Here is an 18,254-nt window from a genome sequence, read left to right on the forward strand (position 1 = left end):
CTGTTTGCAGAAACTGCAACTACACAGGGCATCTGGCTCGCATGTGCAGAAAAACAGCAGCTCGGCTGGTATACGAATTGGAAGGGTCGGATAGCGGACCAGAAGACGGTGGGGACAGTGCACGGGACGCCGAGGTACAACAGGTCAACACGATCAATGTCCACTGTTCTTACAACAAGACGCCTCCAATTATGATGAGGGTTCTACTCAACGGGATACCCATCAACATGGAACTGGACACGGGGGCCAGTCAATCCCTCATGAGCGTTCAACAATTTGAAAAGCTGTGGCCGCACAAAAGCAACAGACCAAAACTCACAAAGATCGACACCAAACTAAGGACCTATACTAAAGAAATCGTCCCAGTCCTTGGCATCGCCATGCTCTCAGTCACACACAAATGGATCGAGTGCACCATTTTAAACTCGAGTACTACCTCCACCACTGTGGAGAGCCTTAGAACCATGTTTGCAATGCACGGCATTCCTGACATATTGGTCAGTGATAATGGTCCATGCTTCACCAGCGCAGAATTTCACGATTTTATAGTTAACCACGGTATAAATCACTTTCAAGCCGGTCTCCAATGGCCAGGCGGAGCGAGCAGTATAGATCATTAAACAAGGCATGCTCAGAATCCAAGGTCCCACGCTGCAGAGCCGCCTGTTGCGACTGTTGCTGGCATACATATCTCATCCGCATTCGTTGACTGGGGTTCCACCCGCATCTATTGATAAAATGAACCTTAAAGACCAGGCTCTCGTTAATCCTCCCAGACATGCATGAAATTGTTGAGGCTAAGCGTCAAAAGCTAACTGAGTACCATGACTGAAATTCGATGGGGGAGGTGGAATGAGATAGGGGACAAAGTGTTTGTGCTAAACTATGGCCGGGGTCCCAAATGGCTTGCAGGGACAGTAACAGACAAAGAGGGAAACAGGCTACTGGTTGTCCAAATGGACAATGGCCAAACCTGCCGGAGGCATGTTGACCAAGTAAAAAGTAGATTCACTGATAACACTGAAGAACCAGAGGTAAACTACAATGTGGAACTCACACCACACCTGGTGGACAGACAGGTGGAACAACCTGAGGAAAGGGCAGTCTCAACAGACAGCCCAGGCAAGATACCAGCAATCACACCAAACGAAACAGACAGCCCAGGCGAGATACCAGCAATCACACCGAACGAAAAACAGGCACCAAGGCAAACAACTGATCCACAACGAAGACGCTCCACGCGAGAGCGCAGACCACCTGAGAGACTGAATCCATAAAGGCAATAAGACCTTGCTGGATGGTGATGTCATGTATCTCACATTACTGTATATAACTGTATCTTACCATGCTATATATGACTGTAATTGGGTATGACCTGTAACAATAAGCATACCTTACCACCAGGGGTGCACTTGCAGGAGACACTCCATACCTGTCCCACTGAGGTATATAAAGGGAGGTCTCAGGCAAGTGCAGCACTGGAGAGCTGGAATTAAAGGTGCAAGTCCTGAGTGACCTTGACTTCAGCATGTGTCTCGTGTAAATCAGTACATTAGAGTCAGGACTTAACACCTTCAGTTCCTCCTTCTCGCTGGACCCTCGTCCCCGAGTATTTCCGGAAGGTTATTTGTGTTTTCCTTAGTGAACACAGAACCAAAGTATTTGTTCAACTGGTCTGCCATTTATAAATTCACCTGATTCTGTCAGGTGTGTTAGTGCAAGGGACCAACTAATCACATCTTCACTAATCATTTTCTCTTCACATATCTATAGAGGCTTTTGCAGTCAGTTTTTATGTTCCCTGCAAGCTTACTCTCAAAATCTATTTTGCACTTCTTAATTAAACCCTTTGTCCTCCTCTGCTGAATTCTAAATTTCTCCTAGTCCTCAGGTTTGCTGCTTTTTATGGCCAATTTATAAGCCTCTTCCTTGGATTTAACACTATCCCTAATTTCCCTTGTGAGCCACGGTTGAGCCACCTTCCCCGTTTTATTTTTACGCCAGTCAGAGATGTACAATTGTTGAAGTTCATCCATGTGATCTTTAAATGTCTGCCATTGTCTATCCACTGTCAACCCTTTAAGTATCATTCGCCAGCCTATCCTAACAAATTCACGTCTCATATCATCGAAGTTACCTTTCTTTAAGCTCAGGACCCGAGTCTCTGAATTAACTGTCATTCGCCATCTTAATGAAGAATTCTATCATATTATGGTCACTCTTACCCAAGGGGCCTCGCACAACAAGATTGCTAATTAATCCCCTCTCATTACACAACACCCAGTTTAGGATGGCCAGCTCTATGGGCCCAAGTTTCGAGCCGCGCCTAGAACGGCGCAGTCCCGACCTGGACGCCCGTTTTTCACGCCACAAAGTGCGCCTAAAAAAAACCTCCAGATTCTCCAGCTCCCTGCAGGTCCTCTGGCCCTCGGCGCAGCGCAGCAGGAGCTGCAGGGGGCGGAGGCAGGTCCCTGCATTGTAAACAGTGCCGGGACCTCTGCACATGCGCTACAGTGGGCGCGCATGTGCAGTAGCTCCAGGCGCCCAAAACTGTGTGGGAGGGGCCGAAGCACGCAGCCCCTAGCCCTGGCCCAATGGCCTCACTGGGGTTGCGTGAAGAAGGCTCCTCCCACGGCCAGCTCCTGCTTCCTCCCGACCCGACTCGACTCCCGCTTCCCGCCTCCGGATCGGACCCGACACCGACCCGACTCCCGCTTCCCCCCCCGCCCCCGGACCCGACCCGACCCGACCCCCCGGACTGGACCCGACCCGACTCCCGCTCCCCCCCCCCGCCCCCGCCTCCGGACTGGACCCGACCCGACTCCCGCTCCCCCCCCCCCCCCCGCCGCCGCCTCCGGACTGGACCCGACCCGACTCCCGCTCCCCACCCTCGGACTGGATCCGACCTGACCTCCCTCCCCCCGACCTGACCTCCCTCCCCCCGACCTGAACCGAACCGACCTCCCTCCCACCACCCCACCGACCCGCGCTCCTCCCGACCCGACCCAACGCCACCTACCTGTAAATCTGGTGCTGGGGACGGGCCCTGCCCGAAGTCTCGGGCCCGGCCCGTTCAGCCTCCCCCCCCCACCTTCTCCTTTCCCCCCCTTCTCCTTTCTCCCCCATCTCCCCTTTATCCCCTTCTCCCCCCTCCCCCTTCTCTCCCCCTCCCCCTTCTCTCCCATCCCTCCCCCATCCCTCCCCCTTCTCCCCCTCCCCTCACCCATCCATCCTCCTTCCCTCCCTCCCCCTCTGCCTCCCTCCCTTTCCTCCCTCTGCTCCCCCTCTCTCTCCCTCTACCCCCCTCCTCCCCCTCCCCTCGCTGTCAGAAACACAGACACTGACAGACAGAGAATGAGAGACACACACAGACAGACAGACAGACAGACAGAGAGATAGAGACACTGACAGAGACACAAGTGGGGGGGCATCCCAGCACGCTGTTGGAGGGCTCCCGGTGCTGCAGTCGGTAAGTAGAAAATGTTTTATTTATTGATTTTTTTCAAAAAAAATTATTTCTTATTCATTTTTTTTGATTGATTTATTGGTTGATTTATTGATGTATTTATCATTTATTATTGATGATGGATCTTTATTTGTAAAACTGAAGTGTTTAATGTTTGTAAACTTCCCTTTAACCCCCCCACCTCCCCCATTCCCTACGCCTGATTTGTAACCTACGCCTGATTTTCTAAAGTGTAGACAAGGTTTTTTCGAGCGTACAAAAATCTTCACTTACTCCATTCTAAGTTAGTTTGGAGTAAGTTTTCACTGACGAAACTTTGAAAACAGGCGTAAGTAGCCGGACACGCCCCCTTTTGAAAAAAAAATTCTGTTCCAAAGTGAAACTGTTCTAACTGACTAGAACTGGAGAAAACTAAATGACGAGAATTCCGATTTCTAAGATACTCCATTCTACACCAGTTGCTCCTAAAAATCAGGAGCGAATCATGTGGAAACTTGGGGCCTATAGTTGGTTCTTCGACATATTGCAACCATGTCTCTCTAACGGCAATCAGATCATACCCATTTATTTCTACTTGTGCCATGAACTCATCCAACTTGTTACGAATACTGCGTGCGTTCAGATATAAAGCTTTTAATTTTGTCTTATGCCACGGAGAGTTGTTGCAGCAAAGGCCATTATGCGCCCTGTCTCGGTCACACTGTGGTTATCATTACCCCTATTGCTACCCTGCACTTTTGCATTCTCCTTTCTCTTTTTAACTTTCAGGTCATCGGTTCCCTCCCCCCTTCTATTTAGTTTAAAGCCTCATCTACAGCTCAAGTTATTCGATTCGTCAGGACACTGGTCTTAGCCTGGTTCAAGTGAAGCCCATCCCGACGGAACAGCTCCCTCTTATCCCAGTACTGATGCCAGTGCCCCATGAATTGAAATCCATTTCTCCCACACCAATCTTTGAGCCACGTGTTTATCTCTCTGATTTTATTTACCCTGACCAAATTTGCTCGTGGCTCAGGGTAAATAAGATTAGAGATTTTTACCTTTGTAGTTCTGCTTTTTAATTTAGCCTCTAGCTGCTCATACTTCCCCAGAGAACCTCTTTCTCGAGGGGAATATCCCCAGCCTTCACCTGAAAGTGTTCCACTACTCACATTCTTACATCCATGCATAGACTGAATAGAGAAAGATTCTTTCTTTTGGTTAGGGAATCAATGTTAAGGGGTCATCAATTTAAATTTGTTTAAATGAGTCGAGCAGCGGGAGTCCGGGATCGGAGGCCTATAGAAGGCTCATCAAGGAGGAGTTCGGGCAGTCGAGCAGCCAGCTGGTGCAGCTGCAGGGGCAGAAGGTAAACAAAAAAGTACAAAGAAATCGAAAGGTAACGTCACAGCCAAGGGGGTAAGTGATTGGCTGGTGATTGGTGAGTAGTTTTTCTTTTTCTTTTCCCTATCAGTAGGTAACTTTTATCATTGTTGTTGCCAAATTAAGTTAATCTAAGGGTTAAGTCATGGCAGCAGAGCTCGGACACGTGTCATGCTCCTCCTGCGCCATGTGGGAAGTCAGGGACGCTTCCAGTGTCCCTGACGACGACATGTGCAGGAAGTGCATCCGGCTACAGTACCTGACAGATCGCCTTGCGACACTGGAGCTGCAGGTGGATTTACTCTGGAGCATCCGCGATGCTAAGGATATCGTGAATAGCACATTTAGTGAGTTGGCCACACCACAGGTAAAGGGTACACAGCCAGATAGGGGATGGGTGACCAACAGGAAGAGCAGTGGAAGGAAGGTAGTTCCGGGGTCCTCTGTGGTCATCCCCCTGCGAAACAGATACACCGCTTTCGGTATTGTTGAGGGGGATGACTCATCAGGGGAGAGCAGCAGCAGCCAAGTTCATGGCACCGTGGGTGGCTCTGCTGCACAGGAGGGCAGGAAAAAGAGTGGGAGAGCTATAGTGGTACGGGATTCTATTGTAAGGGGAATAGATAGGTGTTTCTGTGGCTGTAATCGAGACTCCAGGATGGTATGTTGCCTACCTGGTGCAAGGGTCAAGGATGTTTCGGAGTGGCTGCAGGACATTTTGAAGGTGGAGGGTGAACAGCCAGTTGTCGTGCTGCATATAGGTACCAATGATATAGGTAAAAAACGGGATGAGGTCATACAAGATGAATTTAGGGAGCTAGGAGCTAAATTAAAAAGTAGGACCTCAAAGGTGGTAATCTCAGGATTGCTACCAGTGCCACATGCTAATCAGAGTAGGAATCACAGGATAGCTCAGATGAATATGTGGCTTAAGGAGTGGTGCAGAAGGGAGGGATTCAAATTCCTGGGACATTGGAACCGGTTCTGGGGGAGATGGGACCAGTACAAACCGGACGGTCTGCACCTGTGCAGGATCGGAACCAATGTCCTAGGAGGAGTGTTTGCTCGTGCTGTTGGGGAGGAGTTAAACTAATATGTCAAGGGGATGGGAACCTATGCAGGGAGACAGAGGGAAGTAGAATGGGGGCAGAAGCAAAAGATAGAAAGAAGAAAATTAAAAGTGGAGGGCAGAGAAACCTAAGGCAAAAAGCAAAAAGGGCCACATTGCAGCAAAATTCTAAAGGGACAAAGAGTGTTAAAAAGACAAGCCTGAAGTGCTCTGTGCCTCAATGCGAGGAGTATTCGGAATAAGGTGGACGGATTATCTGTGCAGATAGCTGTTAACAGATATGATGTAATTGGCATCATGGAGACATGGCTCCAGGGTGACCAAGGCTGGGAACTCAACATCCAGGGGTATTCAACATTCAGGAAGGATAGACAGAAAGGAAAAGGAGGTGGGGTAGCGTTGCTGGTTAAAGAGCAAGTTAAAGCAATAGTAAGGAAGGACATTAGCTTGGATGATGTGGAATCAGTATGGGTGGAGCTACGGAATACCAAAGGGCAGAAAATGCTAGTGGGAGTTGTTTACAGACCACCAAACAATAGTAGTGAGGTTGGGGCAGTATCAAACAAGAAATTAGGGATGCGTGCAATAAAGGTAAAGCAGTTATCATGGGCGACTTTAATCTACATATTGATTGGGCTAACCAAACTGGTAGCAATGCGATGGAGGAGAATTTCCCGGCGTGTATTAGGGATGGTTTTCTAGACCAATACGTCGAGGAACCAACTAGAGGGCTGGCCATCCTAGACTGGGTGATGTGTAATGAGAAAGGACTAATTAGCAATCTTGTTGTGCGAGGCCCCTTGGGAAAGAGTGACCATAATATGGTGGAATTCTTTATGAAGATGGAGAGTGACATAGTTAATTCAGAGACTAGGGTCCTGAACTTAAGGAAAGGTAACTTCGATGGTATGAGGCGTGAATTGGCTAGAATAGATTGGCGAATAATGGTGGATAGGCAATGGCAAACATTTAAGATCACATGGATGAACTTCAACAATTGTACATCTCTGTCTGGAGTAAAAATAAAAGGGGGAAGGTGGCTCAACCGTGGCTCACAAGACAAATTAAGGATAGTGTTATATAGAGGCATATAAATTGTCCAGAAAAAGCAGCAAACCTGAGGACTGGGAGAATTTTATAATTCAGCAGAGGATGACAAAGGGTTTAATTAGGAGGGGGAAAATAGTGTATGAGAGGAAGCTTGCTGGGAACATAAAAACTGACTGCAAAAGCTTCTACAGATATGTGAAGAGAAAAAGATTAGTGAAGATAAACGTAGGTCCCTTGCAATCAGATTCAGGTGAATTTATAATGGGGAACAAAGAAATGGTGGGCCAGTTGAACAAATACTTTGGTTCTGTCTTCACGAAGGAAGAGACAAATAACCTTCCGGAAATATTAGGGGACCGAGAGTCGAGTGAGAAGGAGGAATTGAAGGAAATCCTTATTAGGCAGGAAATTGTGTTTGGGAAATTGATGGGATGGAAGGCCGATAAATCCCCGGGACCTGACAGTCTGCATCCCAGAGTACTTAAGGAAGTGGCCCTAGAAATAGTGGATGCATTGGTGATCTTTTTCCAATAGTCTATCGTCTCTGGATCAGTTCCTATGGACTGGAGGGTAGCTAATGTAACACCACTTTTTAAGAAAGGAGGGAGAGAGAAAACGGGTAATTATAGACCGGTTAACCTGACATCACTAGTGGGGAAAATGTTGGAATCAATTATTAAAGATGAAATAGCAGCACATTTGGAAAGCTGTGACAGGATTGGTCCAAGTCAGCATGGATTTATGAAAGGGAAATCATGCTTGGCAAATCTTCTTTAATTTTTTTGAGAATGTAACTGGTAGAATGGACAAGGAAGAGCCAGTGGATATGGTGTATTTGGACTTTCAAAAAGCTTTTGACAAGGTCTCACACAAGAGATTGGTGTGCAAAATTAAACACTTGGTATTGGGTGTAATGTACTGACGTGGATAGAGAACTGGTTGGCTGACAGGAAGCAGAGAGTCGGGATAAACGGGTCCTTTTCAGAATGGCAGGTAGTGACTAGTGGGGTGCCGCAGGGCTCAGTGCTGAGACCCCAGCTATTTACGATATACATGAAGGAATGATATAGATGAAGGAATTGAATGTAATATCTCCAAGTTTGCAGATGACACTAAGCTGGGTGGCAGTGTGAGCTGTGAGGAGGATGCTAAGGGGCTGCAGGGTGACTTGGACAGGTTAAGTGAGTGGACAAACGCACGGCAGATGCAGTATGATATGGATAAATGTGAGGTTATCCACTTTGGTGGCAAAAACACGAAGGCAGAATATTATCTGAATGGCAGCAGATTAGGAAAAGGAGAATGGTATACCAGTCATTGAAAGTTGACATGCAGGTACAGCAGTTGATGAAGAAGGCAAATGGTATGTTGGCCTTCAGAGCTAGGGGATTTGAGTATAGGAGCAGGGAGGTTTTGCTGCAGTTGTACGGAGCTTTGGTGAGGCCTCACCTGGAATATTGTGTTCAGTTTTGGTCTCCTAATCTGAGGAAGGATGTTCTTGCTATTGAGAGAGTGCAGTGAAGGTTCACCAGACAGATTCCCGGGATGGCAGGACTGACATATGAGGAGAGACTGGATCGACTGGGCCTGTATTCACTGGAGTTTATAGAAGGATGAGAGGGGATCTCATAGAAATATATAAAATTTTGACAGGACTGGATGGGTTCGATGCAGGAAGAATGTTCCCCATGTTGGGGAAATCCAGAACCAGGGGACATAGTCTAAGGATAAGGGGTAAGCCATTTAGGACTGAGATGAGGAGAAACTTCTTCGCTCAGAGAGTTGTTAACCTGTGGAATTCCCTACCATAGATAGCTGTTGATGCCAGTTCATTGGACATATTCAAGAGGGAGTTAGATGTGGCCTTTGCAGCTAAAGGGATCAAGGAGTATGGAGAGCAAGTGGGAAGCTGGCATTGAGGTGACTGATCAGCCATGATCTTGAATGGTGGTGCAGGCTCGAAGGACCCAATGGCCTACTCCTGCACCTATTTTCTGTGTTTCTATGTTTCTATTAAGAGAGTGAGGAGAGCGGCTCGGAGAAATTTATTTATACAGAGGATTATTGGAGCCTTGCCACAGAGAGTTGTTGCAGCAAAGGCCATTGCATCTTTTAAGGTAAAATTCAATAAATATTTGAGGCAAAGGAAGACATCGGCTATGTGGAGATGGGAGAACAGTGGGATAAGTTTTGAATTGCTCTAGCCAAGGCTGGCACAGACACAAAGGGTGACATGGCTTCCTGTACTGTAAATGTATATGGTTTTAAGGGATACAAGCAAATCAGCATGATTCACTTAAGAGATTAGTTGGTGATTTTTTTAAAATCAAGTTGATATTTAAGCTAATCAGGACTTTATAATCCATCAACGTCTTTTCAAGCCCTACATACTTGCTGCTGTGAGTCTGTAAAGCATAAATATGTGTTATTGTATTATCATAAATGTTGATGTAATTGTTTTTAAAAGCTCTGGGACATTTGCTTTGTGTAAACTACTAGTAGCAATTACATCGTGCAGTTGATATTGTCTAATGTACATTGTTCTAAATATAAAATCAAATAGCTGTGGTTTTGAAAGCCACTTATCAGACGCCCAGAACATAAATGCAGGAGTTCCTTAGGGAAGTATTTCCAGCCCAACTATCTTCAGCTACTTCATCAATGATCTTCTCCTCATCATACAGTCAGGAGTGGGTTTTTTCTGACAATTGCACATTGTAGAACTCAATTCCCATCTCCTTTAATAACAAAGAATCCTTACAGCAGGATCTGGTTAACATCTAAGATCAGGCTGTCAAATGGCAGTTAACACTCATGCCACATAAGTGTCAGGTAATGACCATCTCTAACAAGAGAAAGCCCAGCCATTTTCCCCTGACTTTCAACAGCATCGCCATGCCTTGTAGGACTCGGGTGGTTCTCGTCTCAGCACAGCTGAGGCCCAAGAGGAACCTGCTGCAGGCTGCATCTCCTGCAAGGTCAGTTTTCCCTGGCAGCTGTCTCTCTCACTCATCTGGAGAGAGACGCATGTGTGTTAGCATCTTGAGAGACAACATCATCGTACTTGCATACACATTCCAGGTCGTTAGTATTAGACACTGGCTCTGCTTGGGCACTGCTCGGTAGGAAAGGGGACCAAATGGTACCAGTGAAATCTTTATAGCTCTGCAAGATTGTTGTATCCACTCTGACATTCAAGACTGTAATGGAAGTAGTCACAGCTGCCATACCAAAAACTACAACTCTCCTTAGTCCATCTGCTGCAGATCTTCTCAGAGCTGCCTCATGCTCCAGGGTTAATTTCACGGTTGTACAAATGTCCATTGTGATGCCGCAGATAAACTTCTCCAACCAAATCACCATCTGGTATGCGATTCTCAAGAAGCATTCTTCTTTTAACTACTGGGCCCCAAGGCTGTTTAGGTGAGGCTTACTGTTTCTACAAACAAAGGAACAGGAATAGGTCATTCAGCCCCTCAAGCCTGTTCCACCATTCAATTAGATCATGGCTGATCTGCATCTTAACTCCATCGACCTACCTTGGTTTCATAACCCTTAATACCCTTTTCTAACAAAAATCTACAATCTCAATTTTGACATTTTCAATTGACCCAGCCTCAACAGCTTTTTGGGGGCGAGAGTTCCGTTTTTCTGTTATCCTTTGTGTGAAGAAGTGTTTCCTGACATCACCGCTGAATGGCCCAGCTCTAATTTTAAGGCTATGTCCCCTTGTTATAGACTCCCCCAGCAGAGGAAATAGTTTATTTCTATCTACCCTATCAAATCTTTTCATCATCTTAAACACCTCAATTAGATCACTCCTTAATTTTCTATACTCAAGGGACTAGAAGACTAGACTATACAACCTGTTTTCATAATTGAACCATTTTAGCCCCAATATCGTTCTGGTGAAATTGACTACTCACCTTCCACCCACAATTCTTGCTAGTCTCTCATGCTCTGTGCATCTTTCTGTGAGTTTCCCATAGGTGCATTAAATTAATTCCATCTGGGTTGGTGTCTTTGGGCTGGTGCTTGCGAACATGAAATAACAGAATGGGTTCGGTGAAGAGGGTGTGGTTCCGAATTAAACAGAGGGGCTGCTCTTGCGACTGCTCTCGCTTGCTGCTTTTCCTCTGCTTGTTGCTGGAGCACACGTCAGTGGATGGAAAAGGAAGCAAGGTAAGCAGGGGAAGATGAGTTGCTGAATATTTTTGATGTTATTTCACTATTAGGTAAGACCTGCAACATTTACAGCATATTGTCATGATGGATATTACTGTGATGCTGGAGCTTAAGGGACATGAGAAGATGAATGTTGGGACCAATCTGTAGCTGGCATCTCCTCTCCTATTTCCCTGTATACACCGCTACCCTGTTCACCTGTCCAGGAATTCCATGGCTTATTCCTAATGGGTTGTGAGGCCCGAGGGTGGAAATCCACACCCAGTGTCTGTTCTCTGTCATTGTCTGGCCACTTCTTTAAAAAAGCACATTATGTGAAACAGCTCTTCTTGCTAACATAAGAATGTCATCCAGCTGTCTGTGGGCATTATTTAAGGTGCAGGAAAGGTGCAATTGGCAATCATATCAAGTGGGACTTTTACTGCAACACCATCGTAAGTTGTGAGTGGACACACATTTGCAGGGGAAGAAAGGAATTGTGAGGGGTCTATTAGTAACTCATGTACATTTCTCGTAAGTTATCTATGATGCTCAACACAGTGAGAGTAAGGTGGCTACAACTGTGAAACGTGCTTCTTGCATATCATTGTTACAAGGTATGATTGGTTCCTCCTACCTTAGCCATCCTGTGAGGTCATTACATTTATTATAGCACTAGGTTGCTCTGCAGTGGGTTGGGGACTGCCAAAACCACCTCCATTCATTGGGCTCAAGTTTTGGCCTATTTTTTTGGAGCAACTAGTTTAGTATGGAGTATCTTAGAAATCGCAATTCTCGGCATTTAGTTCGCTCCAGTTCTAGTTAGTTAGAATAGTTTCGTTTTAGTACAGTTTTTTTTTCAAAATGGGGCGTTACCAGCCTGTTTTGAAAGTTTTGGCAGCAAAAAGTTACTCCAAACTAACTTAGAAATGGGTAAGTATCGATTTTTGTACGTTCAGAAAAACCTTGCCTACACTTTATAAATTAGGCGCAGGTAGCGAGAGATGGTGGGGGGGGGAAGGGAAGTTAGAGGGAAGTTAGGGGATTTTACAAAGCAATAAACACTTCACTTTTACCAATAACGAGTCATCATCAATAATAAATGATAAATAAATCAATAAATCAATAAATCAACCAATAAATCAATCAATCAAAAAAAATTAAAAAATTAAAAATCAAAGAAAATTAAAAATCAATCAATAAATAAAAAATGTAAAAGTTTCTACTCATCTACTTCAGCACCAGGAGCTCTCCAACAGTTTGCTGAAGAGCTGCTCAGGTGGGCCTCACTGAGATGCCGGTCGGGCAGGCCCGCTGCCGAAGAGGAGTTCGGGCAGAGCGGCCCCCGAGATGCTAGTCGGGCGGGCCCCGCCGCCGAGGAGGTAAGGGCAGGCAGGCCGCTCGGCCCGGGATAGGGGCGACATCCTTTCAGCCAGGGATAGGGTAGTTGCCCGGAGACAGGACGCGCTGGGAGGGCCAGGAGCTACTGCTCACGTGCGCAGCCTCCACTGCGCATGCGCGCAGCTGCCGGCACTCTTTTTGGTGCAGGGCTGTAGCTCCGCCCCCAGCAGCTCCTGCTGTGCCGCGCCAAGCTACAAACGGGCCTACAGATATCGGAGAATCGCAAGGTAAGTATTTGGCGCTTTTTCAGTTCTACAAATTAGGCAGGCTTCTCCGAGGTGCGCCGTTCTACCGGGGATCCAAAACTTGGGCCCATTGTGTCTATATAATTGTTTTTCTTACTTGTCTCGCTCAAAAACAACCCCAGGAGTGCAGGATATTCTGAGGGGTGAGGGTGAATAGCCAGAGGTCATAGTCCATATTGGTGTCAACGACATAAGTAGAAAGAGGGATGAGGTGCTGCAAGCAGATTTTCGGGAGCTGGGAAAGAGACTTATAAACAGGATGTCAAACGGTAATAATCTCTGGATTGCTCCCAGTGCCACAAGCTAGTAAATATAGAAATAGGAGCAAAGAGCAGATGAAGGCGTAGTTGGAGAGATGGTGCAGGAGGGAGGGCTTCAGATTCATGGGACCTTAGGAGTGGTTCTGGGAAAGGTGGGACCTGTACAGGCCGGACGGGTTGCACCTCAACAGAGTCAGGACCAACATCCTCGAGGTGGTGGGGGGGGCAGGGGTGAGTGCGGTTTGCTACTGCTGGTGAGGAATGGCAGGGGGATGGGCACCAGGATGCAGCATTAAGCTGCTGCACAAAGGATTGGGAGAGACAGATAGCACAGGAGTATGAATTAGTGCAGTATTATGTTGGGTCAGACGAAGGCAAAATACAAGAAGGTCTAAGTGTCAGCTGTGGCTCAGTGGGGAGCACTCAGTGAGGAGATGGTTTGGGTACAGTCAAGTTATGTTTCCACGAGGTGGAAAGATAGGGTAACACAAGCCAGAGCACCCTGGTTGATGAAAGAGACAGAGAGTAAGATGAAGCAGAAAAAGGGGGCCGATGTCAGATTGAGAATTTAAGTGACAACCAGGCTGAATATAGAAAGTTCAGAGGGGAAGTGAAAAAGGAAATAAGAGAGACAAAGAGAGAGTATGAGAATAGATTGGCAGCTAACATAAAAGGGAATCCAAACGTCTTTTATAGACATATAAATAGTAAACGGGTAATAAGAGGAGGTCTAGGGCTGATTAGGAATCAAAAAGGAGACCTACACCTGGAAGCAGAGGGCATGGCTGAGGTATTAAATGTGTACTTTGTATCTGTCTTTACCAAGGAAGAAGATGCTGCCAAAGTCATGGTGAAAGAGGAGGTAGTGAAGATACTGGTTGGGATAAAAATTGATAAAGAGGAGGTACTAGAAAAATTGGCTGTACTTAAAGTAGATAAGTCACCAGGACCAGATGGGATGCATCCTCGGATGCTGAGGGAAGTACAGGTGGAAATTGCCGAGGTACTGGTCATGATCTTCCAATCCTCCTTTAGATACGGGGGGATGCCAAAAGACGGAGAATTGCAAATGTTACAGCCTTATTCAAAAAAAGGTGTAAGGATAAATCCAGCAACTATAAGCCAGTCAGTTTAACCTCATTGATGGGGAAGCTTTTAGAAATGATAATCTGGGCCAAAATTAACAGTCATTTGGACAAGTGTGGATTAATTAAGGAAAGCCAGCACAGATTTGTCAAAGGCAAATCGTGTTTAACTAACTTGATTGAGTTTTTTGATGAGGTAACAGAGAGGGTTGATGAGGGTAATGCGGTTGATGTGGTTTACATGGACTTCCAAAAGGCATTTGATAAACTGCCACATAGGCTTGCCAGCAAAGTTGAAGCCCATGGAATAAAAGAGCATGGATATGAAATTGGCTATGTGATAGGAAACAGAGAGTAGTGGTAAACGGTTGTTTTTTGGACTGGAGGAAGGTACACAGTGGTGTTCTCCAGGGATCTGTACGAGGACCACTGCTTTTCTTAACACATATATATTAATGACTTGGATGTGGGTGCACAGGGTACAATTTCAAAATTTGCAGATAACACAAAACTTGGAAGTATAGTGAACAGTGAGGAGGATAGTGATAGACTTCAAGAGGACATAGACAGGCTGGTGGAATGGACAGACATGTGGCAGATGAAATTTAAAGCAGAAAAGTGCAAAGTGATCCATTTTGGAGAGGTAATATAAACTAAAGGGTACAATTCTAAAGGGGGTGCACGAACAGAGAGACCTGAGGGTATATCTAAACAAGTATTTTGTATCAGTCTTTATGGTAGAGGACACTAACAATATTCCAACAGTGGATAGTCAAGGGCTTTCGGGGGGGAGGAACTTAACACAATCACAATCACGAAGGAGGTGGTACTCAGTAAGATAATAGGACTAAAGGCAGATAAATCCCCTGGATCTGATGGCTTGCATCCTAGGGTCTTAAGAGAAGTAACGTCAGGGATTATGGATGCATTGGTTGTAATTTACCAAAATTCCCTGGATTCTGGGGAGGTCCCAGCAGATTGGGAAACTGCAAATGTAACGCCCCTATTTCAAAAAAGGAGGCAGACAAAAAGCAGGAAATTATAGACCAGTTAGCCTAACATCTGTGGTTGGGAAAATGTTGGAGTCCGTTATTAAAGAAGTAGTAGCAGGACATTTGGAAAAGCAAAATTTGGTCAGGCAGAGTCAGCATGGATTTATGGAGGGGAAGTCATGTTTGACAAATTTGCTGGAGTTCTTTGAGGATGTGACAAAGAGGGTGGATAAAGGAGAACCAGTGGATGAGGTGTATTTGGACTTCCAGAAGGTATTTTATAAGGTGCCACACAAAAGGTTACTGTACAAGATAAAAGTTCATGGGGTTGGGGGTAATATATTCGCATGGATAGAAGATTGGCTAACAAACAGAAAACAGAGTCGGGATAAATGGTTCATTCTCTGGTTGGCAATCAGTAACGAGTGGGGTGCCGCAGGAATTCGTGCTGGGACCCCAACTACTTACAATCTATATTAACGACTTGGAAGAAGGGACTGAGTGTAACGTAGCCAAGTTTGCTGACGATACAAAGATGGGAGGAAAAGCAATGTGTGAGGAGGACATAAAAAAGCTGCAAAAGGACATAGACAGGCTAAGTGAGTGGGCAAAAATTTGGCAGATGGAGTATAATGTTGGAAAGGGTGAAGTCATGCATTTTGGCAGAAAAAAATCACAGAGCAAGTTATTATTTAAATGGAGAAAGATTGCAAAGTGCTGCAGTACAGCAGGACTAGGGGTACCTGTGCATGAAACACAGAAGGATAGGTACAGCAAGCGATCAGGAAGGCCAATGGAATCTTGGCTTTTATTGCAAAAGGGATGGAGTATAAAAGCAGGGAAGTCTTATTACAGCTGTACAGGGTATTGGTGAGGGATATTATTGGAATACTGTGTGCAGTTTTGGTTTCCATATTTACGAAGGGATGTGCTTGCTTTGAGGCAGTTCAGAGAAGGTTCATTAGGTTGATTCCGGGGATGAGGGGGTTGACTTATGAGGAAAGGTTGGGTAGGTTGGGCCTCTACTCATTGGAATTCAGAAGAATGAGAGGTGATCTTATCAAAATGTATAAGATTATGAGGGGGCTTGACAAGGTGGATGCAGAGAGGATGTTTCCACTGGTGGGGGAGACTAGAACTAGAGGGCATGATCTTAGAATAAGGGGCCACCCCATTTAGAACTGAGATGAGGAGAAATTTCTTCTCTCAGAGGGTTGTGAATCTGTGGAATTTGCTGCCTCAGAGAGCTGTGGAAGCTGGGACATTAAATACATTTAAGACAGAAATAGACAGTTTCTTAAACGATAAGGAGATAAGGGGTTATGGGGAGCGGGAAGGGAAATGAAGCTGAGTCCATGGTCAGTTCAGCCATGATCTTATTGAATGGTGGAGCAGGCTCGAGGGGCTGTATGGCCTACTCCTGCTCCTATTTCTTATGTTCTTATATGTGCACAATTCGTTGATGGTAGCAGGGCAGGTTGAGAAAGTGGTTGAAAAAGCATATGGGATCCTGGGCTTTATAAATAGAGGCACAGAGTACAAAAGCAAGGAAGTTATGATGAACCTTTAGAAAACATTGTTCGGCCGCAACTGGAGTATTGTGTCCAATTCTGGGCATTGCACTTTAGGAGCAATGTGAAAGCCTTAGAGGGTGCAGAAAAGATTTACTAGAAAGGTTCCAGGGATGAGTGACTTCAGTTACATGTATGGACTGAAGAAGCTGGGGTTGTTCTCTTTAGAGCAGAGAAGATTGAAAGGAAAATTGATAGAGGTGTTCAAAATCATGAGGGGTCTAGACAGAGTAGATAGTAGATTGGCAGAAGGGTCGAAAACCAGAGGACACAGATTTAGGTGATTGGCAGAAGAACGAAAGGCGACATGAGGGAAAACCTTTTTACGCAGCGAGTGGTTAAGATCTGGAATGCACTGCCTAAAAGGATGATGGAGGCAGACTCAATCGTGGCTTTCAAAGGGGAATTGGATAAGTACCTGAAGGAAAAAATTTGCAGGGCTACGGAAAAAGGGCGGGGGAGTGGGATTAGCTGAAGTGCTCTTGCAGAGAGCCGGCACGGGCTCGACAGGCCAAATGGCCTCCTTCTGTGTTGTAAGCATTCTATGATTCTAACCTGTTCGCCTTGCTCCCATTTCCTTGGTAAAATATTCAAAGAATACATTAAACTTCAGTATTCTGGACTCTTCTGTGGCACTCTCAGGGATGCTTACTTTGTCTCTGCTCATTTAATCGTCTAGTGCGTCTAGTGCGGACCTCCGCAACTCTTCCCCCCCCACCCGCCCCGGACCTCCGTGACTCTTCCCCCACCCCTCCCGGACCTCCGCGACTTTCCCCCCCCCCCCTCCGGACCTCCGCGATCAACCCCTCCCCCCCAGACCTCCGCGACCTGGGGGCCCGGCCGTTCAGCCTCCTTCTCTCCCTTCCCCCGCCTACCTCTCTCCTTCCCTCCCTCCTCCTCTCTCCTTCCCTCCATCCCTCCTCTCTCCTTCCCACCATCCCTCCTCTCTCCTTCCCTCCCTCCTCTCTCCATTCTCCTCCACCCCCCCTTCTCCTCCCCCCCTTCTCTTCGCCCCTCCTCTCCTCCCCCCACCCCCCCCACCTCCTCCCCCCTCCTCCACCCCCCACCCCACCCCCCAACCCACCCCACCCCCATCTACCTCCCTCCTCCTTCCTCCCCCTCTCCCATCCCCACCCCCCTTCTCCCCCTCCCCCATCCCCCTTCTCCCCCTCCCCCTCCTACCCCCTTCTCCCCCTCCCTCCCCCCTCCTCCCCCGCCCCCTCCAACCCCCCTCCCACCCCCTTCTCCCCCTCCCAACCCCCTTCTCCCCCTCCCCCTCCCACCCCCCTTCTCCCCCTCCCCTCGCTGTCAGAAACACAGACACTGACAGACAGAGAGTGAGAGACACACACACTGACAGACAGAGAGATCAAGACACTGACAGAGACACACTGGGGGGCCGTCCCAGCACGCTGTTGGAGGACTCCCGGTGCTGCAGTCGGTAAGTAGAAAATGTTTTATTTATTGATTTTTTTTAAAAAAAAATTTTTATTAATTTTTTTTGATTGATTTATTGGTTGATTTATTGATGTATTTATCAGTTATTATTGATGATGGCTCTTTATTTGTAAAACTGAAGTGTTTAATGT

Source organism: Pristiophorus japonicus, chromosome 16, assembly GCF_044704955.1.
Source record: "Pristiophorus japonicus isolate sPriJap1 chromosome 16, sPriJap1.hap1, whole genome shotgun sequence".
In the NCBI taxonomy this organism is placed as follows: domain Eukaryota; kingdom Metazoa; phylum Chordata; class Chondrichthyes; family Pristiophoridae; genus Pristiophorus; species Pristiophorus japonicus.